Genomic DNA, 25611 nt, shown 5'->3' with positions numbered 1-25611 from the left:
CTTTTGTTTCTGTTGTATTGTTTACATAGGATCCATTTTTAGGAGAGCCATTAAATACTTGTTCAAAGATTATGAGTATTTTCTAAATATTACCTACTTTTAAAGATGCCATCCTGGTTCATACAGCCATATGCAGTTTAATTCACACTTACTAGTATAATATCTACAAATATTATTTTGCTAATTTAATAGTTCTAAAATGATGGCTACTTTTTGTTTTAATATTTATTTTTGATTGTTAATTTCCACATTTAATACTGAATTTGTATTTCCTTATGAATTCTGTACATTTATTTATCTAGTAATCTAATACAGAAGTCATAGCAGAGAAACCTATTTTATATTATAGAATTTCTGAATTATCTTTGTAAAGCGAATGTATGGGGGTAGATATTCCTGCTTATTCACAGTCTGATGGCTTTCATCAGTGTGATGCTTTAAATTCTTGCAAATATTCTAGTGTTAAATGGGCTTTTTTCCTCTGCTTGTTACATAAAAATTTAGAGGAAAAGCTGGTAACTTTTTTGTTTTATTAACTGACTATTTTTGTTGTTATGACAGCACATACAATTTGAGGGAAATTTTGTTATTGTTGAATTGTGCCCAATTTTTTCTCTCTTTGCTTTTCATTTGAAAGTGCTTTTAACATGTAAGGTAAAACTTAGATAATTTAGATATCATATGATAATTCTGGTCAATGCACAATGGATTTTAAGAACTTGGTATAATATTTATGTTGACAGTAATTAAGAGACACATCTTTGTGTATTAACCTTAACCATTTGATACGTAGTGCAGTTCCATGGGTAGTTTAGACTAGACTTCTGTTGTTAAGTACATTACTCAAGTATAGATCTTTTTCTATAGCACCGATCTCACAACTGAGTGAATTTTTACTGTAATCTGCGCATCATCAACTTAACTCATTTTGAAATCTTTCTTGAACATCTCACTCTTTGCATTCCCTATCACTTCCTGTTACTTCCTTTCCACTTTCTTTTACTGGCTTGAATTATGAGTATTTCCTAAAGTCCATCCATAGTCGCCATCCCCTTTTATATAATATCTTTCATGAGCTCAGCCTTCTTCCATTTTAACTTAGAGCAAGCCCTCCTTAAGCCACAACTCTAGCCCTCGTTAGCCTTCTCTTACCAGCCAGGTAATATTTCTTGACTATGTCGTTCTGAAGCAGATTGACAATGTTAAGGGCCTACAGGGGCCTGGCCGACAGATGTCAATGAGTAAAAGCAGGCTTTTGGGTAGTGAGAAATACTTTTCTACTGTAAGGGGAACAACAAGGTGATGGGATGATAAATGGCAGCCGGCATAGGCTCAGGGTCAGGAAGACAGTCGTGGGGACAGTGGAGAGTGGGGGAGTGTAGGCCTCATGCAGGCTGCATGGCTCCAGCCACCATTGCTATTTGGGAATATGGGCACAAAGTTATCAGATCTACCACCGTGTTAAATAACCTGATTTTTAAAAGCTGTGTTGAATTTTTGTAAAACACTGCATGGGACAAAGAAAATGTGCCCATGGACCACATTCTATATATAGACTTTTAGTTAGTAACCTTTTCCTGTGAAGGCAGCACTTTAAATTTGCTGTTACCACCTGTTCCCCTTCCCCCTTATTCCCTGTCTTTTCGTTGTTAATAGAATAGTAGAACCATTCATCTAGTTATTTTAACTAGGAACTTCCAAATCATCATTGACATCTTCTTACCTCATTGCTTCTTTATTTTAGAAAGGGATCTGGGTATAGGGAAAGGCTTTTTATGATTAAAAGGATGTTTGTACATGTTTATAAGCAGAAGAGAAGAAGCCAAAGAAACAATCCCAAAGAGAGGGAGGACAATGTATAGAGCAGGGTATGTCTACTGGGGATGGGATCTGGGGTATAGAACCCAGCCGCAGACCTCCATGGGCAAGCCATGTTGGGTAGGGTGGATTTTCTCATAAGATGTGTGGCTTACTTGCCTTCTGAGTGCAGGCGTACCATAAATTAACTCCTAAGTTATCTGGAACATTGTCTAGCTTCTCTAGTCCCTAGAATCCCTGGGGGAATTTCTCATGGCCTTCATCCAGGGGCTAATGCCACACATAGCCTCTCAGAGGGAGGTGGGGACTGATGTAGGTGTCATGCTCTTTAATTACCTGGGTCACCATCCAAGGCCTGCTTCTTCCAGCATCTGCTGACACTGTTTGTTTTTCTAGGGTTCTGCTAGGAAAATTTATTTGAAGGTCCATTTTCTTACTTGTAAGTGGTTACAGGTCTCTTGGCCCTATTGGGTTAGTCTTCAGTCTGTTTCCACATGCTTTATATTTCTCCGAATTTCTCAGTGCTCTGGTCTATTCATGTCGTCTGTACTGGGATTTCCTGTACTTCTGGGAGTTTACTTGTATTCTTATTTTGTTAATAAATGTTATTGAGATAGGATGGCAAAAAGATAAATCTGTAGGCTGTGTGAAAAAACAAAATTTTTCAACAAATTTAAAGATCTAATGCAAGCCAGAACAGTTGGTTTTTGTGAGGTAGCTTGACTAGTAGCAAGAAAAACAGCACAATACAAAAAAGTGGATTGGTTAACATCAGGTTACTTTCCTTGGAAGGGAACTTCCTTATCATGACAGCTCAGGTTGACTGGGCTCTTTCTCATTGGTTGCTAAGAATCTCCTGTTTTTTAGAAAAACTGGCCCGTTTGGGATATTTCTGACGTTTAAAGTTTTAGGTTGATTATGTGGCACCTACTACAAGGGATTCCATTTTGGTTTGGTCTGTTGGGGCCTAGTGCGGGAGCTCAGCCCTAAACTGTGGTATCCCATAAATTTTATTTAACAATTGTTAGCAATTTTGAACCAGAAAATTTTTCCCTTTATACAGTTTGCTTTTCTATATCTGCCTTCTGCTCGTGCTAGTTCCACTTAATCCCTTCTCTGTATGTACAAATCTCAAGTTTGATATGCCATTTACTTTTAATATGTCTATGACATTGCTCATGAAGTTTTTTGGCTTGGAATATTTTTGCCCCATTGTTCTGCCTGGGAAATATTATTAGGGATGCATATAGCTTAGTAGCTCAAATTAAGGCCTAGGTTCCTATTTGGGATCCAGTACCACTTTGTAGCTGTGTCACCTTGTGTGAATTATGTCTTTTCCTCCTCCATCCCTCCTGAGAATTATGGATAATAATAGTATCTGCCACTTAATGTTGGTATGAACAATCAGATGAGCTAGTCAAAGTAAAACACCTGGGACATAGTCCTGAAACAGCTTAAAAGGATTGGATGTGTGAGTACCTAACCTTGACAGCTCAGCTCACATGCGGCATTCACTGGTTCCCAGCACAGAGCTTCTAAAACCCTTATTCACTTTTCTGATAGGGGTGATAAGAGCATCTTTTGTTATTATATTTGATCTCAGACCCTGGTTCTTGACACATGAGTTTTGAAGATCTTTGAACAGTCAGGAGTGATAAGAGTGTCTTTTTGTATGTTAATGAGATGACTGGTGGCTGAAAGCCCCTATATAGCTTTAGGGTAGGGCCAGGTTGCTGGGGGAATCAACTGCGTGATTAGAGGTTTAGAACTTTCTGCCCCATCCCTTTACCTTCATGGAGTAGAGATTGGCTGGAGGTTGAGTTGTTAATTACCAATGGCTAGTGATTTAACCAATCATGCCTGCCTGGTAAAGCCTCCATTCTCTGTAAAAATCCCTAACAGATGGTGTTCAGAGAGCTTCCGGGTTGGTGAACACATGGGGGTGCCAGAGGGTGGTGCACCCAGAGCCAGCATCCTCTTCCCGCATCCCTCACCCTGTGCATCCCTTCCATTTGGATTCCTCAGTCGTATCCTTTGTAACTGGTAAACAGAATAACTGTTGTCTTGAGTGCCGTGAGCCATTCTAGGAAATTATCAAAGCCAAGGATGGGGTTGTGGGAACCCACAGTTTATTGTGTGTTCATCAGTAGGACCTGAACTTGCAATTGGCATCTGAAGTGGGGACGGTCTTGTGGGACTGAGCCCTTAACTTGAGGGATCTAAGCTAACTCCAGGTAGACAGTGTCAGCATTGAGTTGAATTGTAGGATGTCCAGTTGGTGTCTGCAAAGAATTAAAGAATTGGTTGGTGTGGGGACCCCCCCCCCCCAAACACCAGCACACATTTGATGTTGGAATTTGTGTGTAGAAGAAAGAGTTTCGTGTTACCTAGTGCATTAGTAAAGGTTCCCTAGAGAAACAGAACCAATAGAGATGTATGTGTGGGAATGTGTGTATAAATACATAAATACATAGCAGGGGGAGAGAGAGATTGATTTTTAAGGAAGAAATTGACTCAGTTGGGGCTGGCAAGTTAAAAATCTGTAGGGCAGGCTGGAAACTCAGGCAGAAGTTGATGCTACAGTCTTGAGGCAGAATTTCTTCTTTGGAAACCCTCAGTTGTTGTTCTTAAGGTCTTTCAACTGATTAGATGAGACTTGCCCACATTATTGAGGATAATTTTCTTTACTTAACGTCTGCTGCAAACATTAGCCACATCTACAAAATACTTTCTCAGCAACACCTAGATTAGTGTTGATTAAATGAGTACTGTAGCCTCTCCAAGTTAACATATAAAACTAACCATCACACCTACTGTAGTCTTAACCAGTGTAGAAAGACACTCTGATTGGTTAAGTGTTTTGTCAGTAGATTTTAGAGCATAGGTGCTGATGCCATCAGACATCCAGCTGAATGTTCATGCTTCCAGTTCTTCAAAACAATTCTATTTTTATTGACAGCAGAACATGTATGGCGGTGGTGAGGTCTGTGCATGTTTATCCAACTTGTCTGTGAAGGCTGTCCTCCCTCGTTTTGAGTAGTTAAATATGACAGTTACAATTTGAGCCTGTTTCCTTCATGCTTATTTTTAGTGAAAAGATCTGTATATTGGCTGAATTTCAAAAATTTCATAAAGAACCTGATTATTTAGAATTCAGGCCAAATGCACACTTGTTACTGTAGAGAGGAAAGCAAACATTGCTTTCTGATTTATTCGGTGTGCTCTGAAGGAAAGAATGGAGAATTCGTGTAGCAAAATTATGGCTTAATAAATTCAATGACTGTTAGGCTGATACACTTAGTACCTACCTTTGGGTATAAAAAGTAATGGTTTGCCGAAACATAGCTCTAGTGTATTCTATAGCAGTTCATTTCTTCTGTTAACCTCTATAATTGCTTCTTACTTAAGATGTCACCTCGACTTAAAATGAAAATCTTTTCTATGGGCTATGGAATTGCTCTTTTTGAAACAGTGCTGTTAGAAAGCAAACAATGAATTAGAGCTGAATCAGCCAGAACTGTCACTTGATGTCTCTATGTAACTTACCATCTGTTTTAAAGATCTTGTACATACTGTCATCCATATAAAACATGGTCCATTATATTCCAAATTCTGAACACTATTATATAACATTTAAACCCAAGAGAAGTAGATGGTATCTTTGATGCCGAGTTTAAATTAATGTAGCTGATGACTTTTTCAAGTTCTTAAACTGTAATTTTAAGTGGTGTAAGGAACCTTTTGCTCTGAGAATGGTTACTAAGATACTGGGTGCACCTTACTCTAACCTCAGCCAGATCAGCTTAGCAATCTGAAGTGTTTTTTTTTTTTTTTTTAAATCCAGTTATACTGATTTGAAAAGTTTAATTTTTTTTGGTTAAAAGTTATACTGTTCGTATACATATATATACATGAATTGATAATCTAATTGGTATGAGCCTAAGAGAAGCAATCTCACCTGTCCTTGTAGCCAACTAGCAAAATAGCAGATTTTTAAAACATTCTTTAAAATACTTTTTTCTCTTGAAAAACCACAGTGAGAATGATGCCTTCTCAAGTGTTTTAATTGGACTTAGAGAATTTTAAGTACCTTCTTCTATAAATAGCAAATGAGATCTATGGTTTTGTTTTATTTTGTTTAATCTAGTATTTGCCAGTATCTTTGCTCATCATTCATTTTGTGTTTGAATAAATGCCATTTTGAAGTATGGCATATACACAGAAAGGTGCACAGAAAGGACAGGTAAATGAATTTCGAAAATTGAATTCATCTATGAAGCCAGCTCCCAGATCACAAAACAATCAGGCCTGAAACCAGGTTTTGGATTAAGGTTATGACTTGCAACCTCTCACCTATCTATGTCTTTTTTTTTTTTTCCCCCCCCCAATAATCTCAGATTTTTTTTTTCTCTTTTTTGAGACAGAGCTCCACTCTGTGGCCCCAGCTAGGGTACAGTGGCATGATCATAGCTCACTGCAACCTCAAATTCCTGGGCTCAAGTGAGTCCCCTGGCTCAGCCACAGGCGTAACTGGGACTACAGGCAAACGCCACAATGCCCGGCTAATTTTTTTCTAATTTTAGTAGAGATGGAGTCTTGCCCTTCTTCAAGCTAGTCTCAAACTCTTGACCTCAAGCAATCTTCCTCCCTCGCCTTCCAGAGTGCCAGGATTACAGGTATGAGCCACCATGCCCAGCCAGAATTTCTTTTAAAAAATTGTAAAAATAGGTCAAATGGCTTCCATACACTCTTAACCCACCTTTCCCAAATGTTATTATCTTATATATGTATAGTAAAATTATGGAAATCAGGAAATTAACATCAATACAATACTATTTACTGATCTCTACACTGTATTTGTATTTTTATCAGCTGTTCCAGTAATGTCTTTTGTTTGACTGTAATCTAATCTAGGATCAAACATTGCATTTAGTTATGTCTCCTTTGTGTCTTTTAATCTGTGGTGTTTGTCAAATGGTGGCTTTTCTATTTCTATCATTCTGTCTACATTTATCAATTGAAATTCTCCTATAAGAAAGCTTGTCCTTCTCTTCGATTTGCTTAAATATTCAGTTATTTATTTTTATCAGTTTGGACTTGTAGATATTTGTTTTATTCTATGCATTATAATCTATTAATATAATTTTTAATTTTATTATTCAAATTATCCAAGATTTGGCCCCTTCAGTTTGGTTCCACCTTTTTTTTCAATAAGTTCCTCTCTTTTTTAAGTACTTCCTTACCTTTTGGTAGCAAAAGATGTTCTGGGCTCATTTGGTACTTTCCTTGCCCCAGTTTTGTAGCCAGACATTTCTCCAAGTAGTTCTGGATCTTTTTATTGAAGGATAGTGTTTAGAAACCAATATCTGGGTGCTAAGTGTGTTCATTGCTACGGGGTGTCATTGTTCCTAGGTGATCTCAGAGCACAGAGCTAGGGGAAAAAACAAACAAACAAAATACACACATACACATACACACACACACACACACACACACACATACATTTCTACATCTATCTGTTCCTGTCCATCCGTCTCTCTATTGAAATACATATTATGAACCATGAGTTCATAGTGATACCTCTGATTCAAGTCCAATGCCATAGAGTTCATTCTAGCCTTTCCCCTTTCTTTGTCTCTAGTCTCCGTGTATATAGTCAAGATCCTGGTGCCCAAAGTGATGTTCTTTTCTTCTACCTGCCCTTCAGGGTGGTTATGTTATATATTTGTAATGCAGTTCATTTGTTACTTTTTGTATTTCATTTTAGGTTCCCCCCACATACTGGTTTATTTTAATTCTTTGCTCTTTTATTTTGGGAAACATTACCATGATTCTAAATGTCAAAAATATACAAAAAGATGCATTTGGAGACTTGCCACTTCCCCTCTATGCCTTCTATTCCATTCTCATTCCCCTAATTCCCACCCCAATGGCTCCAAAATGCTCGTAAGATAAAATTCAAACTTATGTAATTGACAAGTACATCATATTCTGGCTGCCTCTGATTTCTTGTTATTCCTCAGATATGACTGACTCATTCATGCCTCCCTGCCTTTGCGCGTTCTCTCCCTCTGCCTAGAATGATGTTTCTATTCCCATGCTTACCTTATTTATCTATAATTTTTCAAAACCCATTTCCATTCTTACCTCTATGGGAAGACTTCCTTTTCTTATCCTCTTCCCGCTTGCATTTCACTCCCCCTATATTTAATAATTCTGTCCTATTAAATTGTAGCTCCCATAGCACTTGTGCATGTTTCATAACTTTTATTACATTTAATTTAAATCGTTGATACATAGGCTTGCCAGCTCCTCTATGCTGTGAGCTCTAAGACAGGGACTTTTATCTTCGCATTTCCAGCAACTAGGAACATCGGGTTCCTTGTACCTTCCAGTTATGCAGGACAGTAAATAGATTTCAGTTCTTTTCACTTATTTTTTCTTTACTCCTCTTTTCATTTCGCTCATGATATAAGGCCATGCTAATGAAATGCAAATCCTTGAAATGTGATGCCCGTGGTCTTGTCATCTCTGGCTTTTGCATAGTCTCTGTTTCTTCTAATGTATTTGGCTACCACCTTGGCAACTTAATGACTTCCTGTGATCCCTGGGAAATTACAATATCTGATTAAATTATAAATATGGTGAAATGTAATTTACTGTGTTTAGTGATAGGATGAAATCAAGATATAGAAGTTGTTGAAAACATGCAGGTTTAGAAAGTCAAGATTGTGTCACCTGTCATGTTTGCTTCTTCACTTGAAAAACTGAAACTTCTACCCAGTTCATCTGTTAGATTGGAAGAAATTTTTATACTGGAAATAAAACCCTTCATCAGTCTTTTAAGAGCCTTAGTAAGCTTTAAAATTGTCATTATTTTTGTTCAAAAGGCAAGTTCAGTGACCCTCCAAATTGTGATTCTAAGCTGCTTATGTTACTTTCTATTCTGTATGGCTTATTCAGCAGATTATGTTAAAATGCAAGGCCTCCTTTCTCCCAGCCTCTTCTCCCATCTGTTACTTTCCTCTCTCCTTCTGTGTTGCATTCACCTCCTGCCCTCCTGTGTGAGCTGTCTAATCATAGCTCATTCTCTCAAATCCTGCATGAAACTTGGAAGAGGGGGTTAGTTGCAATGCAGGTATTATCCTGTAAATGAAGGAGAGGCTTCAGGAACCTGCTCTGTGAGGGCACAAAGCTTGCCATTGCGGCAGTGTTTGATATCCAGGGATAGCGAGCTCTGGGAAAGCATCCACTTAGTAATGTGGCTCATAGTCTTTATTTATAAAAATTACTTAAAATTTTTTTTAATGCAAGATGAAAAAAAGTACATCATAAATGTGTACCTTAATGAATTTTCCCAAATTGAATATAATCATGAAACTGCCCAACTCAGGGAATCCAATATTGCTAGCCCACCAAAAATCCCTCTTCTGCCCTCTCTCAGTCTCTGCGTCCTCCCACCCCCATTCCAAGGTAACTATTATACTATTCTCACTTACATAGTCTTACCTATTTCTGAACTTTATACAACAGAATCATCCAGTGTATTCCGGCTTCTTTGTCTCAGCATTATGTTAGATTCCTCAGTGTTGTTGTCTTAGTTATGGTTCATTTATATTCACTGCTGTATAGCAGGCAAAACCTTATCCTGCACATTGGCTGTTTTTGTAAATAAAGTGTTATTGGAACACAGCCAAACCCATATTTTCTTTTTTTTTTCTTTTTTCTTTTGAGACAGGATCTCACTCTGTTGCTTGGGCCAGAGCACAGTGGCTGATCATAACTCTTCTGCAACCTCAAACTCCTGGGTTCAAGAGATCCTCCTGTTTCAGCTTGTGGAGTAGCTTGTACTAAAGGCATGCACCACCACATCCAGCAAATTTTTCTATTTTTTGGAGAGACGAGGTCTCTCTGTATTGCTCAGGCTGGTCTCAAACTCCTGGCCTCAAGCGATCCTCCTACCTCAGCCTCCTAAAGTGCTGGGATTACAGGTGTGAGCCATTGTGCCTGGCCTTTCTTACTGTTTTGTAAGGCATCTTATATATTCTGAATGAGTCTTTTGGTAAATGTATGTGTTGCAGATATTCTGTTTTGAGGCTTCCACTTTTATTCTTTTAATGGTTTAAAAAAATTTAATTTTTACTAATCATAATTAATGCAACAACATGGGCAAATCTCACATACACTAAGGAAAGTGAAATGAGACGCAGTATTTGTAGATACGTGCAGAGTTATCCTCAGCCTTGTCATACCACCACCTGGAAACACCACTGTCTCTTGAAGCTCAGTAAGATTTTTATGTTTTTCAGTCCCTTTTAATTGAGAGTGTGACTCATTATATTGTTGTTTGTCCTAGGGTTTAGACAAGGACAAAGTTCTTAACTTTTTTCAATATTAAAAGCGATTTTAGGGTCTTAAGAGTCTCTAGTTCTAAGGGTTTGTTGAGCATTGCATAGTATGCTGAATATTCAATGATTTTTGTTAAGCAAGATGATGCAGTGTCAAATATTTGAATCAGATATGTACTCCCCCGCGTCCCCCGCCCCACCGAGAACTGTTTCCTCAGATCTCTGAGTTTAGGAATTTAGAAATTGAAATTGATTTATCTAGCTTCAAGTTGCATTGGATTGAATAGGTTAGTTGTGTGTTGTGATTTTTGAGATATGTTTAATAATTCTGTTTTTCCCTCTTTTTTGTTTCAGTTTTATAAACAGCAGTCCAGGGCAATATTATTTGATAAAAATGTATTTTGTTGGAGTTTTCTTTCTATCACCTTGTAGTACCTGAATATGTTTTGTTTTTTGATGGTCAGATCTACAATAGAGGCAGATGATTTTGAAAATATTTGGGTGGGCATGGTGGTGCATGCCGGTAGTCCCAGCTACTTAGGAGCCTTGAAGCAAGAGGGTCTCCTGAGCCCAGGAGTTTGAGACCAGCCTGGGCAACATAGAGAGACCCTGTCTCAAAAAAAAAACTAGAGATACTCTAATGCTGAAGACATTCTCTGTAATGTATAATTTCAGTGCAACTGCTTACCTTAGAGAGGCTGATTTGCCTCTTTAAGAATAAAGATAAGACATTTGTGGAAGTTATGCAACTATTACATTTTAGTGAAATTTCTTGTGTATTTTAACAGTTTTTTTCTTATTTTATTTCAGGTATACATTATTAGTGTGGATGCTGTTGTCTAAATTTCTGTAGCCATGGCACAGGAATATAGTAAGTACTATGCCATACTTCTTATGGCTTACCTGCTTTCTAAAGTGTTGAATTTCTGTGTTTAAATTTCTGATTGGAGAAATGAAAATAAAGACAGAAAAATTTTTTAAATCTACTTTTCTCAAAGAGATCAACTCATTTGGTTATCTGCCTTTTGAGTCTATAGTTTTATATACACATATTCACAATAGGGTTTATTTCATGTTCTGTTACACCCGGTATTGCTCAGGCTATTCCTTGTAAATACTAACAGAGTGGATGAGAAGGTTGGATCACATCCCATCTATTCCTCGGGTTACGGAGTTGAGGAACTGACTGCAGCTCCTGGGCCCTGATTAGGGGCAGTCCTATCCCTGCCTTGTTGGTGATTGAATCTTGAACTCTGGCTCCATCAGCCAGTGTTGAGTGTTTCCTGGCCTGCAGTTGGTTTCAGGGATGGTCCTATAATCCTGTTCTAGCCAGTGTGACTCCAGTGTAGGTTTGCTTGCCTAGAACTTCTGGCAGAAGTCTTCTCACACTTAGGACACAGCAACAGGAAGATACTGCCTCTTTTCTTCTGGCTGTTGTTGTGTGCTGGTGTGAGGTCTGGCGTGGCTGCAGTGTTCTGGCTTCCAGACCACGCAAGAAGCCACAGTGGGTGGAGGACGGAGTCCAGAATCCCAGGGAAACCGGCCCTGAAGCTGGCCCCTTCTCTGATGTCCAAGTCTTTGAGCCAATACATTTCCTTTTTGTTTAAGCCAGTTTGAGTTGGGAGCCAAAACATCCCAAGTGATTCACTTAATCTCCATTTTATTTTTAGTAATCCATTAGTTTCTCCCTGGGGAATGTGCAAGTAATTGCAAAGTGAGGCAAAATAATACCATTAAATTAAACTGGCAGAGCGTGTTGGTGTTGACTGGCATACTCTTCACTCTTAACTGTTAGCAGGTAGTAATTTAATATTCAAAGACATGAGAATAAAATAGATCACTTTCAGATTTTCTCTTTTTTTCCCCAAAGGATTTTGCCTTTTACTCAACCAACTTGGACTGTGAGGACTGAGAAGGGTCTTGGGCTACTGGCTTGAAACCATCCCCTCGTGACAGGTGTCTTTGGCAGTGCAGATTTGTTCTTTGTGTGTTCTCAGAACAGTCAATACTCACACTTGTAATTCCTTGTTTGCTTTTATTTTTGAAATATTAATAGAAATGTTTCAAATAGAAAAATATATAAGGCATAACATGACAAATACCGACATGTACCTCTTTCCACAACATACAAGTGAAATGGAATGTTTACCAATTCGTTGCACAGTAAAAACCCAAGGTGATCCTCCCTAATGGCACTTTGTTAGGTTGGCTTAGGGTGGGAACCCGAAAAGTATGTATAGGACATAACATGGTTAATGGAAAACCTAGCTAGTGATCATAAAGTCTGTGACACAAAAGCTGCAGGAGTCTGGAGAGTACAGAGGTTATAAACGTAACTCCGACCACAAACACTTGCAGCGGCGTCGCCAGTATTCTTGTCCCCCCATAAGGACGAAGCTACCTCCCTCCCCTATCTCTGCAGGATGAGACCAACATAGGGGTTCCAGAAACTGGTTGTTTGAAAAAGAATTTATTACAGTGGCTGTTCTGGCCCAGTTGCTCACTACCCCCGGAAAAACCCTGTATAAAACCCAAGGCTTTCCCCTCTCTCGTGGTGGATGCTTTCTTTGGCCTCCACCCTTCTGCACCCAGATGCTCAAATAAATGGCATTTTGCTACGTCTGAGGCTTCGTGTGTCTCCCTCTCGGCTCTGGACCTAAAACTTCCCTTTTTCTGCCCTCAGGGAACCACAATCCTGTTTTTTTTGTCTTTGTTATTCACATGCATTTACTGTGCTTTTACTACATGTATTGTATGATTTTCATATGCTTTTGAATTTCAGGTAAGTGTAGATGCTATGTGCATTTATTGTTTAAAATCACAAAGGAGTTGAGAGTAAAGTCAGGACCACTGAAAAAGGCTATAAATTTGTTCTTAGACACTTGTCAAAAAATCTATTATTAGGCATCCTAGTGATCTGTAATAAAATGTGTTAGTTTTTAAATGGTTGATGAGTTTGAATGAATATGTTGTCAGCTTTTTATCTTATCTACTGGTGTTATACAAAGCACTTTCCTCTGGTACTGGGTCTACCATTGAGTTCGTTTTCTGAGCCTGCTTCTGCACTCCTGTGCAGATTTGGAATGTGCAGGATACTTTTAGATCACCTGGGTCATCAGTGAGCTTTTCAGAGTATGTTAGCTGCTGTTCCATAGCTTCAGTCATCCCGTAGTCAGACTGCGTGCTTTTGGCAAACTTAAGGTATGTCTGTGCATTTTTCTGCATTGTGACAATTAGCCATCATGCCTACAAAATCTACTTATGTTCCTTCTAAATTTGTCAGTTTGTCACTTTGTTACTTGTACTGGTGGTAGTAGCTATAGAAGAGATAACCACTCGCATGAGCTGACCCTGAAGTTGTACCTTGAAGTTGTGCTGTACCTTGGTCACTTGGGAGCCTCCTCGGAAATCTTCGCTGTGTCCTCATTTCCCCTTATTTCCTTTGGGACCCAACAATGGGTCTCAGCAACCATTTTGTGTCTTGTTCTTTTTTTTTCTTTTTAATACAGGGTCTTGTTCTGTCGCCTAGAGTGCAGTGGGATGATCATAGCTCACTGCAACCTCAAACTTCTGGGCTCAAGCCTCAGCCCGAGTAGCCGAGACTACAGGCACCCACCACAATGCTCCGCTAGTTTTTCTATTTCTTTGTAAAGTCGAGGTCTCACTATGTTGCTCAGGCTGGTCTTGAACTCCTAGGCTCAAGAGATCCTCCCGCCTTGGCCTCCCAAACTGCTGGGATTATGGGCGTGAGCTACAGCTCCCGGCCCTGTATTTTCTTCTTGTCTCAACTATATCTTAAGTCTTAACTTCTGCATTCAAAAAACTCATTCTTTTACTGTTGGAGGATTCATATTACCCTTTGTTCTTGCTCGGAATGTTGCCTCCATGAAACTGAATCATCAGTTCCACTCAGAAATCCTTAATCCTTTCAACTTGGGAAGCTGATTACTGATAAAGTCTCAGAGAAAGATTTATGACAATGAAGAGAATTTCTGGGTTGTTTTTTTTTTTTCATGGTGTCAATTTTGCTTAAATGTTTAGCATTTGGGGTAAAAAGTAGACTCAAAAGATCTTTTTCCCCTTAATTCATACATATTACATTTATGTTACAGGAAAGAAAACAGTAACATCTTTTGTTGAAATTGAGTCTTAAGTTTTTGAAAAATCAGTTTGGTGAACTATTACTCTTATTTTTGTGTCTTGTGGGATGGTGTCGTCTTCTTGTTACTATTATGTTATATATAAAAGGACTTGTAGACTTGGGTTGTTTTTATACCTCAAAATGGAATGCTGCCCTTGTGGGGTCTAGCCCCCCGGGCTGAGGGAGCTTCTAGACAGTGAGTCACATCTGTAATTAGGTCCTGCTCTCCGCACCCTTGTTGACTTGAAAGCACTGGCCATAGACCATTTAGTCTGGGGAAGCAATACATGAATCATCTAAATTGGCACAAATTATCTGGAATGCTACTAAATGTTGCCTACTCTTTATTCTGTGATTGAGGGAATTGGAAAAGGAGACTTGTTCTTTGAAAGTACTACAGAGGGTCAATATGCATCTGTGAAAGTAAACTTCTTCCCGATAGAATGAAAAGCACTGGAATATTTGAGATTTGAAAGCAGTTCTGATTTCACGGGTCTGTCTTAGGAGCTTCCTCCATGCTTTGTACCCTTTCCCTCATGGGGCAGGTGGGAACCGTGGCCTGTCTTCCAACTCCCGCTCCTTGCCCCGTCCGACCCTTCAGGAAGGGCAATGTGGGGCTGTCTTGCTGCCTGGGGCCTCCGCTCCCCCTGCCCGCAGCACAACTGAGGCAGGGGGAAATCCTGGAAGCTTATATTGTATCTCTTTTGCTTCCTTCTCTCTAGTCCCACAAGTCAATTTCTCTCATCTTTGGAATGGAAATTTGGTGTCCTCTTCTCCCTTTTCTCAAAATGATGGGTCAGCAAACTTACAAAGGCCTGTTCGGCACTTTCCAATGAAGTAGGCCAAAGTCATTTTTTTGTGTTTGCTCAATAATCAGTTGGCTTCCTCGTGCTCGCTACAGGCTGTGCTGTGATGCTATGAGCAGGAGGCAGAGTAAACCCACCCCACGTGTGCCTGGGCCCGGGCCCTGTGCCTGGTCTGAGTTGTGAATGGCAGAACATGGAGTTGAGGGGGGAAAATAATAAGTTGATGATGTTTCAATCTATTTAAAAAATCAAAAGTTTTCTTTGTTTCAATTTATTTTCTATCAAAACTTTAAAGTAATATTATAATATTGTAAAGGTGAAGACATGTATAAGTTACTTAGAGATAGAGATAAAATAAGGACTTTCCCTAGATAGAGAGTAACTTTAAATTTGGTTTTTTCATTTTGTTTTTTCTGATGGTGTATTAAGGGTCTTTCCCAGCACTCATCATCTTACTGTGTCTGCTCTAAAGAGAAAAGGACAAGCAGATTTATCCATTTAGTAGCAAAAAGACTAGATTTTCACCTTGTAATGTGAGTTGATTCTTAATATTTGGATAAATCTTTATTCTCATGTTAGAGTACATGTGAGTGGGCATGTCAGAGGAATGCATCTGTTGGCAGTAAGGGGAAGAAAGCCACAGCTCACTGTAATTTTGTGTTTTGTAGGCGTAACTGCTGTTTTGTGTCTGTGGGTATAGACACATGCATGTGAGTTAGGTTGTTTTTGTTAGCCTAGGGCATTGCTGTTTGTTAGACCATTTCACTTTCATTTTGGAGTTGTTGAAAATCAGACATTCAAATTATAAAATTATCGTTTGCATATCTGCTGAGTTAAATTGAAAGATTTTAGAGTGAATTTCTAAGAAACTGATCAGTAAAATATTTCTTATCTGTGAATACTCTTTTTTAAAAAGTTCCTTATTAGGTGGGTAGTTCAGGTCTTTTCCCTAATATAAATCACAAAGACCTTCATTTTAGGGATTTAGGCTATGTTTATTTATAAAGAGCACCAGTTCACCAACAAAGAACTTGATTAGTACCCAGTTAGCCTTTCACTCAGTTTCTTTTTGCAGTTAGGAGCCAAGAGACCAGAGGATGCTTCAGTACCAAAAACAAATCACCCAACCTTGTTACCCTTGGTTTTGTATGTTGTGTGAATAATTGGGTTATTAGCCAACACCTAAACAGAGGGGTGTTAAAAGTTCACCTTTAATAGGAATTTTACAATACTTTTTGGCTTCTAAATTACTTTGGGTAAATTATTTTTTCCATGGCAGTGAATGTCTCTTAGAGGGTGCAGTGCTCTAAGACCTCAGTCGAGAATTCCCGAGTTCTTAATGGGTGGAAAAATATCTAAAGGAGTTTTATGTTTGATTATATTTTATTCCCTCCAGTAGCAGATGCCTTCTCAATTTTCTGAATGAATGCTAATCCCTGATGAAAGCTTCCCACCCTCATTTAAAAAAAAAAAGTTTCTTTCTCAAACCAATTAAATAGAATTAGTCTGGTCTATGGAGTTAGGTCCCCTCTGTAATCTGAAAGCTCTACAAAACAGAGTATGTGCAGAGAGACCATCTGTCTCTATTTCTGTCTGAATATTTGGCCCCATCCCTAAGATTTGATGATATCCTCATTGTATTACTACCTAGTGGCCTCGATTTAAAGGCAGAGAAACCAGTATACATCCAGCCACTCTGCACATGTATGGAGTCTGCTGGTTGTAAAGATTTAGGCCAGGGCTCAGCATTCATTATTACTATAATTTGCTCCTTTAATTATATTTCGATGATCATTTGGAATAACATCCATTCAGTTGTATATGTTCAGAGCATCAAGAAAATCTTATTTAGCACTCTGTTCTCAGCAAATAACTGTTACAAAAATAGTACATACTTGTGAAAAAATGTAGGAAATATAGATAAACATAAAGACAAAAATGAAAACCATCTATAATTTTACCACCCAGAAGTGGCTATTATTGACATTGGCTAATGTGTTCTCATAGAACACAGCACAGCACGAAAGGAGGAGGGAAACCCCAACTGATGAATGATGAATAAGGCACTGGTTGGAGGTGATGGCAGTCAGACACTCTTAACTATCCATATATGGTATGTGTTAAACTTAATAACTTCTAAACTGCAAGTGTTTATTTCTCTACTGGTGGTGGCCATTTTGTCATAGGCTAAAGGAAAGAGCCACGTGAAGGAGAAGCTGGGCACTGGCCTATTCTAGTTAACTTTTGTTTCCATTGAATTTTAGGGAGAGGTTTTCTCATGCAGGGCATGTTTTTCTCTGTGAGCATGAATTTTGTTTTTGATTTTTAAGAGAAGTGATCATATAAAATGAACTGCTATATAGAAAGAGTAGAAAAATAACATACTTTTAAAAAATAAATGCCTTCTGCTCTGCTGATAGAAGCATAGAAGAAAAAAGTCAAGTCACCAAAGGCTGCATGTGGTAATTAGCAAGGGATAACCAAATGTCAGAGTCCCTCCTGAATTTGTTTTTGAGACAGCGTCTCACTGTATCACCTTGGCTATTGTGCAGCGGCCTCATTACAGCTCACTGTAACCTCAAACTCCTGAGCTCAAGCAATCCTCCTGCCTCAGCCTTCTGAGTAGCTGGGACCACAGCTGTGTGCCACCTTACCCTGCTAATTTTTTTTGTTTGTTTTTTTGTAGAGACAGAGTTTCACTGTGTTGCCCAGGCTAGTCTTGGACTCCTGGGCTTAAGCGATCCTCCTGCCTCAGCCTCCCAAAGTGCTGGGATTACAGGCCTCAGCCACCATGTCTGGCCCCTCCTGGGTTTTTAAAAATTACTTTTAATGTACTGTATCTGTCCCCTGCCATGTTCTAATTGATGTGCCTTTTCTCCTCTTTGCTTCCTCCCCCTGTCTCTAGAACAGCTTCGTGTAACTTAACAGTAGACTGCAAAGCTATGAAATTCTGCAATTCTTTCACTAACTCAGATCTCTCTGATTTTCCCACTAGCATTCTCTCATCCTTCAATTTACAGTAACTTGGAATATTTTCTGGTTTTCAAATCATTACACTGCAAAGGTTCATGTAAACAACAGACATCTTCCTGGACCCGAAAGTATTTGTCCTTTGTGCTGTTTTGATAGTTTCTGAACATTTGTTTGCCGGTTTCCTTCTCTGATGCTCAGAATAGCTTAGATTGCCACAGCCCTCTTCGGTTGCATTGGGCTTCTTTTAAGTGTCTGTGCTTAAGAGAAGCATTCTCTATGAGCAATGATGCACTTTCAGCCAGTTGGCCAGTAACGATCCCCACAGTTTCTTGTCCTGAAGCCATCGTGGTATAAACAGAGCAATGATGAGAGCTTTGTCCTCTGCCCTCTCTTCCAAGTAAAGAGTGTAAACGTTGTTTTAAAGGAAGTCTGCATTTTGTGGTAGCACTCAGTTTTGGAGCTGTGTCCATTTAGATTTTAGCCTGGAATTCTTTGGGAAACTCCACCCCTGGAAGAAAGTGATTTTTAAAAGAATGTGTTTCAGCAGCTGTTAATGTTAGCAAGAACAGAGTATGGTTTTTGAAGACTCTTTAGTTATACAACAACAGCTTGGTGGATTTCACTCTTGCAGTCCCTTCCATCAAAAGACTGATTTAAATTGTATTAAGCCAGCTGTGGCCTGTGCCTGTAGTTCCAGCTACTAGGGAGGCTGAAGTGGGAGGATCACTTAAGGCCAGGAGTTTGAGACCAGCCTAGGTGGCATAGCGAGACCCCATCTTTTGAAATAAATGCATTATATTAGGCAAATATTGCCAAATTTTAAATTATTTTATAACATATTGTTGGAAAATGCTCAAATTGTGATTCACTGATGTTACAATGTGTTCTTAGTTTTAAGCATCAAATTGAGATTTCAGCATTTAAATGGTTGAAGAACACAAATTTTTGTTTAAAAAATATTAATAAGTAGTAATTGTATTTTCCTGCTTGCTTTTCTTTATGGGACATTTAGATTTTGTATGATCTTAGTCAATAGTTCTGAACACTTATCTTTTTATCCACACTGTTGGGATTGTGTGTTTGTTGGCTTCCTTGCACAGCACTCATTAGATTTATTTCAGTTAACTATTCTTAGCCCTAATGGTAGTGACATACATAAGAGACCCTTCCTATGTGTTCCTTTGCTATTTGGACTCTTAGCTCGTTACAACAGGTTCTCTCTTTATCAGAGGGTTACTGATTCTATGCAAAGATTGATAGGTTTTTGTTTTATATGAGATTGTAGTGTAATCTTTTAAAAAAGGATTTAGATAAGGTGTTTTCAATTGGTCTCCCATTCCTCATTCTTATTCCTTTAGCGTGGGCTTCCCCCGCCCCTCCATTTCCTCCCAACCCACCTTTTTTTTTTTTTTTTTTTTTGAGATTGAGTCTTGCTTTGTTGCCCAGGCAAGAGCTCACTGCAGCCTCCACTCTAACTCCTGGGCTCAAGCGATCCTCTTGCCTCAGCCTCTTGAGTCGCTGGGACTATAGACACGCACCACCACACCTGGCTATTTTTCTTTTCTTTTTTTTTTTTGTAGAGACAGGGATCTCGCTATTGCCCAGGTTGGTCTCCAACTCGTGGCCTCAAATGATCCTCCTGCCTCAGCCTCTCAAAGTGCTAGGATTACAGGCGTGAGCCACCATGCTTAGCTGCTTCTTTTTTGATGATAGAGAAGTTTGACTTTCTTTTAAATGGAAGATGGGAGTAAAATCAAATTCAAGCAAAGAATGAAGTGATGGACCAGATCTGGGAAGAAAATTGAGAGAAAAGAGTTCAGGTAAGGAATTTTTAGTCTAAAAGATAAAAAAATCTGCCATTGCTCCTTTAACTGTTTTTGTGTTGTCGTGAATCACACCAGGTAACTACCATTTTCTGATCAAGGTCTGAGCATGGTGTTTGAGCAATAGCTAACTTGTCAGTGTTTGTTTTTAGTAGATAATCAGTTAATAGAAAGTTTGACTGACTTGCTAACTTGTTAACTGCAGGGGGGCGGGGAAGGCTCACTCTCTCCTTAAAATAGCCTTTCTAATTTTCTACCAGATGAATTCCTTCTTCATTAATTCTGTGAGGAGGCTATGAAATAAGCTGAACACTTTATTTTTAATCGACTCTTCTTCTCAACTATTATACATTAAGATCTCCCTTTTTCTCAAGAGGAGTGAGAAGTTATTTTCTCTTCAGGTTTTAAGTTGATGAGTTGTCTAGTTCCCAGTGAATTGATTTTCAACTATTCTTACATTTTTCCAGTCCTGCATAAACTAGATGAGTTAAAATTTTGTTCTGAAATTTTGCCACATTCTTGGATTCTTGGAATCCTCTAGAGGTGGTATTGAAACACAGCTTGGAATAATTGCTTTAGCAGTAATCCTTTTAATTGGTATATAGGGCCATCATCCTTTGCAAGGAAGGTGGTTAAATCTGTGAAGTCTGGCAGGATGGCATCTGGACTCGAGTATTTCTCTGGTTTGCTACTTCACATCTTTCTGTCCTTATTGCCAGGTCTCTAAGCTTCATTATCAAGCTTACTTTCTGCCTAATTTTAGGATAGAGTCGGGGTCATAGTGCTTTTTGGAGTTTGTGTGTGTGTTTTCTCATATTTCTGGATACAAAAGGGCGAAATAGGCCCATTTCTGTAAGTTTCAATGCTTTACAAATGACCAAAAAGAAGAAAGAAAGAAAATCTGGCTTCTTTAGTAGTTATGATCTTCGTTTTTCAGACTTTTTTTTTAGTCCTGTTTACTGAGTGTGCTTATCACTAACTGCAGTCATGCAGTGTTGCTTTCAAATCTGGGAGAACACAGTGGTCTACAAAATAGCCTCCTAGTTACTGTTTCTCAGCTGGTTTTCAGCACAAGAGAAGATGCAATCATTTCAGTTTTGTTACTTTTTTCCTCCAAGATGAGAGAGCCACATTGTTTTTCCTGTGATCTTTGTAAGGCCATGTGGTCTGTTTGGGGACTTCAGTGCACATGCTGTTCAAGGTCTCCGCAGTGCTTCCTTATCCTTGGTCCGTTTTCCCAAACCAGATAATGAATACAAAGCTACTCTCTCAAGAGCTGTAAAGTGTCTAAATGGGAGAAGGCATTGTCATTACTATTATTCTCTGCCTGAGTGGCCTAATGTAAATATTCTCTGTTCAGTCTGTGACCTCCATTTGAGAACCCACTGCTTTTGACAGTACTGTTTCCAGGGAATAGCTATTTTTTCATTAGGCCGGCTCTTACCTGCTTGGACCTTTTGCAAAGGAAATCTAGAATATTTGCACATTGAACAAATATGGCATATATTGCATTAAAATGAGTTGTTGGTATTTCATAATATTTACAAATGGAAGAGTTACTTCTGCCTTTTATATATGGCAGTAGGTTTCTATCGGAAGTTCTTGGCCACATGAAAACTAACTGGCTTTTGTAATTAGAGGGTAATCTCAGAGAGTCTCAGTCTAACTGCTTATTTGGAGAGAGGACTATTTCTCTGGCAGATGAACTTGTATCTTTGTTGAGCTTTTATGTAGAATACTGATTTTTGTTTCGTGATCTGACTCTCTGCCCTCAGGCTTTTCAGTTTGCACATATTGATATGAGAAGCTCTTCTCTTGTAGAGATGTATGACCCAGACTAGAGGAAATACAATTTGCAGGGAGAATTAAGGGAGGAGAGCATTTCCTTCCCCTCTCCCAGAGTAAGCGAGGAATTAAATCTATCACTATAGCTAGAAAGTGGAACTGTTGTCTGTATCGTTAGCAACACCCTATGGGTGAGGAGATGCTGCTTCTGCTGCAAGATATTATCTGAACGAGTGTCTCATTCAGTGGGTTGATGCCATCTCACGCTTGGAAGCAGGCCTAATACGCTTCTGCACTGGCAGCAGCCCCTCGTCAGAAATGCTTTCTTGCATTTTATAGTAAACCTGTGTTGACTCTGATGGGGAGCTCTAAAAATACCGTATCATAGAGATTTGACATTCCTCGTAGCTGGCCGGCAGTTTGCATTGACAAGCCTCTTGGAATTGTTTCAGGGCACTAATCGCTTGCCGTCAGCAGCTTCTTCTGCCGAGGGGCCGAGCTGGGCTGATTACTGCGTGTTTTGTAGGACTGCCTGATGACACGAACATTTCTGAGCTCACATTGTCTCTTCTTTCCTTTCCAATATATATTGAAATCCGAATACTAGGAAAGGCTGATAAAACTGATTCATAGAATTTGTTTTCAGGAACTTTGGAATTTTAAAAAGCACAGTGTTAACGTTAGGGCTAACAGAAAAAGGTTATGTCAGTTATCTTGGAAGTGGTATCTTTGCTGAATGAGAAAAACAAGTCTACAGTAGCAAGGGAAATACTTGATTCACCCTGATGGAAACATTCTAACTGTTATAACAAATTCTCCTCCTTCAACAGACATGGTTATTTAGGCATTAAATTATTTGAAATTAGGATGAAATCATGTAGTGTTCAAAAAGAGCACTCAAATATACAGGGGAAAGAAACTCTAAGTTCCAACACTACAATCAGAACTTTTTCATGTGACATGGAAGATAATTTTTTCTCCCTACCTCTGGTAAGAATAACTGGCTACTCCATGTGAGGTGAGTTAGCTCCTTTATTGAATCATTTATTAAACATTAAGTTCTGACAATAGATGAGTAAATCAACCTAGACAACACATTTCATATTTAGGATTCTACTGTTTATTATGTCTATGAGGGCTTCATTTTAAGGATAAGTAAATAAAGGTTCAAATGCATAGTTATTTGTTAAAAGCAGCAAAACAAGTCATTTAAAGAGCAAAGGAAACAGATGGGCTGGTGCATGTTCCTTTCTGTAAAAGTTAATCGACGTTGACACAATGCATACATCATTCAAAAGAAAGATTCTAGTCCTTTGCCAGTTGTTCCGTTATTATTTTAGACAAGTATTATAGCCGTTGCACGGTAGTAACCTAAGGCTTCGTGTAGCACATTTCCCACTGAATGGCTCAAAGGAATTGAAAATCACCTAAGAATCAGTGGTGACGGATTGAATGTAGGGTTAAGGGAGAGGAAGGAATCAAAGACAGCTTTATGGCAAGCCCTGGATCCAACCTGTTACGGAGTAAACCTACTTCTGGAGAGTACCCCAACGCCTTCATTTCTTCTCATCTCCATTCTTAACTCCATACTTTCCCCGTCCTTCACGAAGTCCTCCTCCTTTCCACAGCTGAGCTCTTCGTCTGTCTTCCCCAGTCCCTCTGCCTTCTCTGGGATGTGACTTCTCTAGTCATGTCATTCCATTCCCTCCTCCCTCCCCATCTCTTCATGCTTTTTGTTTGTCTGTCACTGTCCTCTGGCTGTCTCTCGTTCTCTAGCACACACTGACCCACCCCCTCAGATCCTTCCCCCTCTCTCTCTTCTTGCTTCCAGTTTAGGGAGAACAAAAACTGGAAGAGGGAGAAGAGTACTCCATCACTCTTTCATCTTTACTCTTTATTCTTAAAATTCTTTTTAAACTTAGCTATAATATGCATCCAATAAAATGCATAGATCTTGGGCTGGGTGGGGTGGCTCAGGCCTGTAATCCCAGTACTTTGGGAGGCTGAGGTGAGAGGATCACTTGAGGCCAGGAGTTTGAGACTAGTCTGGGTCACATAGTGAGATCCTGTCTCTACAAAAAAAATAAAAATAAAAAAAATTAGTGAGGTGTGGTGGTGTGCGCCTATAGTCCCAGCTACTCAGGAAGCTGAGGTTGGAGAATCACCTGAGACCGTGAGTTTGAGGCTACAGTGAGCTGTGATAGTGCCGTTGTACTCTAGCTTGGGTCACAAAGCGAGACCCCATTTCTAAAAAATTTTTTTAAAAAAACATAGATTTTAAGTGTTGTTAACATTTGGATTGTTTCTGGTTACTGACTGTTATGAATAAAGTTATTATAAACCTTCTTATACAAATCATTTTGTGGACATACACAAAATACCCTCGGGGCTTTTGCCCTCAGGCTTTTTGGTTTGCACATATTGGTATGAAAAACTCTTCTCTTGGAGAGATGTACGACCCAGACTAGAGGAAATGTAATTTGCAAGGAGAATTACACTGTGGCTTCTGCTGTTAAAGCCCTATAATTTTGTGATCTCGTAATTTTCAAGTCCGTACAGTTTCATTTCTCTTGGGTAATACCTAGGAATAGAATTGTTGGGTCATAGGGTAGATGTATGTTTTGCTCTGTAAGAAGCTGCTTAGCTGTTTTTCCAAAGTGGTCCTGCCATTTTATAGTTGCAGCAACAATTCATGAGGGTTCCAGTTGCTCCATATTTCTTACCATCATTTGATATTGTCAGTTAAAAAAAAAATTGGCCTAGCATGCTGGCTCATGTCTGTAATCCTAGCACTCTGGGAGGCAGAGGTGGGAGGATCACTTGAGGTCAGGAGTTCAAGACCAGCCTGAGCAAGAATGAGACCCCATCTGTACCAAAAATAGAAAAATTGGCTAAGTATAGTGGCTCATGCCTGCAGTCCCAGCTACTCAGGAGGCTGAGGCAGGAGGATTGTTTGAGTCCAGGAATTGGAGGTTGTAGTGAGCTATGATGATGCCGTTGTGCTTTACCCAGAGTGACAGAGCAAGACTCTGTCTCAAAAAAAAAAAAGAAGAGGAGAAAAGTTTAATTTTAAGTCCATTTTATCAAATTTTTTAAATGGTTAGTGCTTTACTGTATGTTGTCTAAGAAATCTTTGCTTATCCAATATTGGGAAGATACTTGTCTATATTTGCATCAAGAAGCTTTAGGGTTTTATGTTTTACATTTAGATTGATAAACCATCTCTAATTTTTTTGTGTATAAAATGAGGTAACTGTGGACGTTTACTTTTGCTCTTTCTCACATGTCTATCTAGTGCCATTTGTTGAAAAGACTGTTCTTTTCTCATTGAGCTGAGTTGGTGTCTTGATTGGAAAATCAATTGACCATGAGTGTGTGAGTCTCTTCTGTTCCACTGTTCTATTTGTCTGTTCTTATGTCAAGTATACACTGTCTTGAGTACTGTAGCTTCATAATAAGGCTTGAAATCAGATAAAGTCCTCCAACTTCATTCCTGTATTTTAATTGCTTTGTATATTATAGATCCTTTGCATTTTTATATAAATTTTAGAATCACTTGTCATTTTGTTTTTATAAAAGCCTGTTAGATTTTGACTGGGACTTGACTAAACCTGTTTTTCAGTTTGTGGAGAACAGACATTTTAATGATACTGAGTCTTCCCATCCATGAACCTCTCCACTTAATTTCTGTCAGCAATGTTTTGTGTAATTTAGAGGCCTTGTGTATGTTTCATTAGATATATTAGATTTTTGTTAGATATATTGGGTTTTTTAATGCTCCTGGCATATAGTTTTTCAAAATTTTTTTTGTTGTTCACTTGCTAATATACAGACACAAAATTGGTATTTGTATGTTGACCTAATACCCTGCATACCTCCTAAATTCAATTGCTAGTTCTAAAATTGTTTATCTGTGC

The 25611-nt window shown here is 38.9% G+C and overlaps 1 protein-coding gene and 1 pseudogene across 10 annotated transcripts in view; both read left to right on the top strand.

Moving 5' to 3' along the window:
• SIPA1L1 (signal induced proliferation associated 1 like 1) overlaps positions 1-25611 on the top strand; it is a 358554-nt gene that overhangs the window by 158721 nt on the left and 174222 nt on the right. For all 10 annotated transcript variants that reach the window (XM_045564679.1, XM_045564663.1, XM_045564653.1 and 7 more), the window contains one exon: positions 10977-11037. The gene's annotated coding sequence lies outside the window, so the exon portion shown is untranslated. The remainder of the gene's footprint in view (positions 1-10976; positions 11038-25611) is intronic.
• On the top strand, positions 15187-15310 carry LOC123630883 (annotated as a pseudogene).

This window comes from Lemur catta, chromosome 1 (genome assembly GCF_020740605.2).
Source record: "Lemur catta isolate mLemCat1 chromosome 1, mLemCat1.pri, whole genome shotgun sequence".
NCBI classification, from domain to species: domain Eukaryota; kingdom Metazoa; phylum Chordata; class Mammalia; order Primates; family Lemuridae; genus Lemur; species Lemur catta.
The sequence above is the reverse complement of the archived record's forward strand: the minus strand, read 5'-3'. Positions and strand labels throughout refer to the sequence as shown.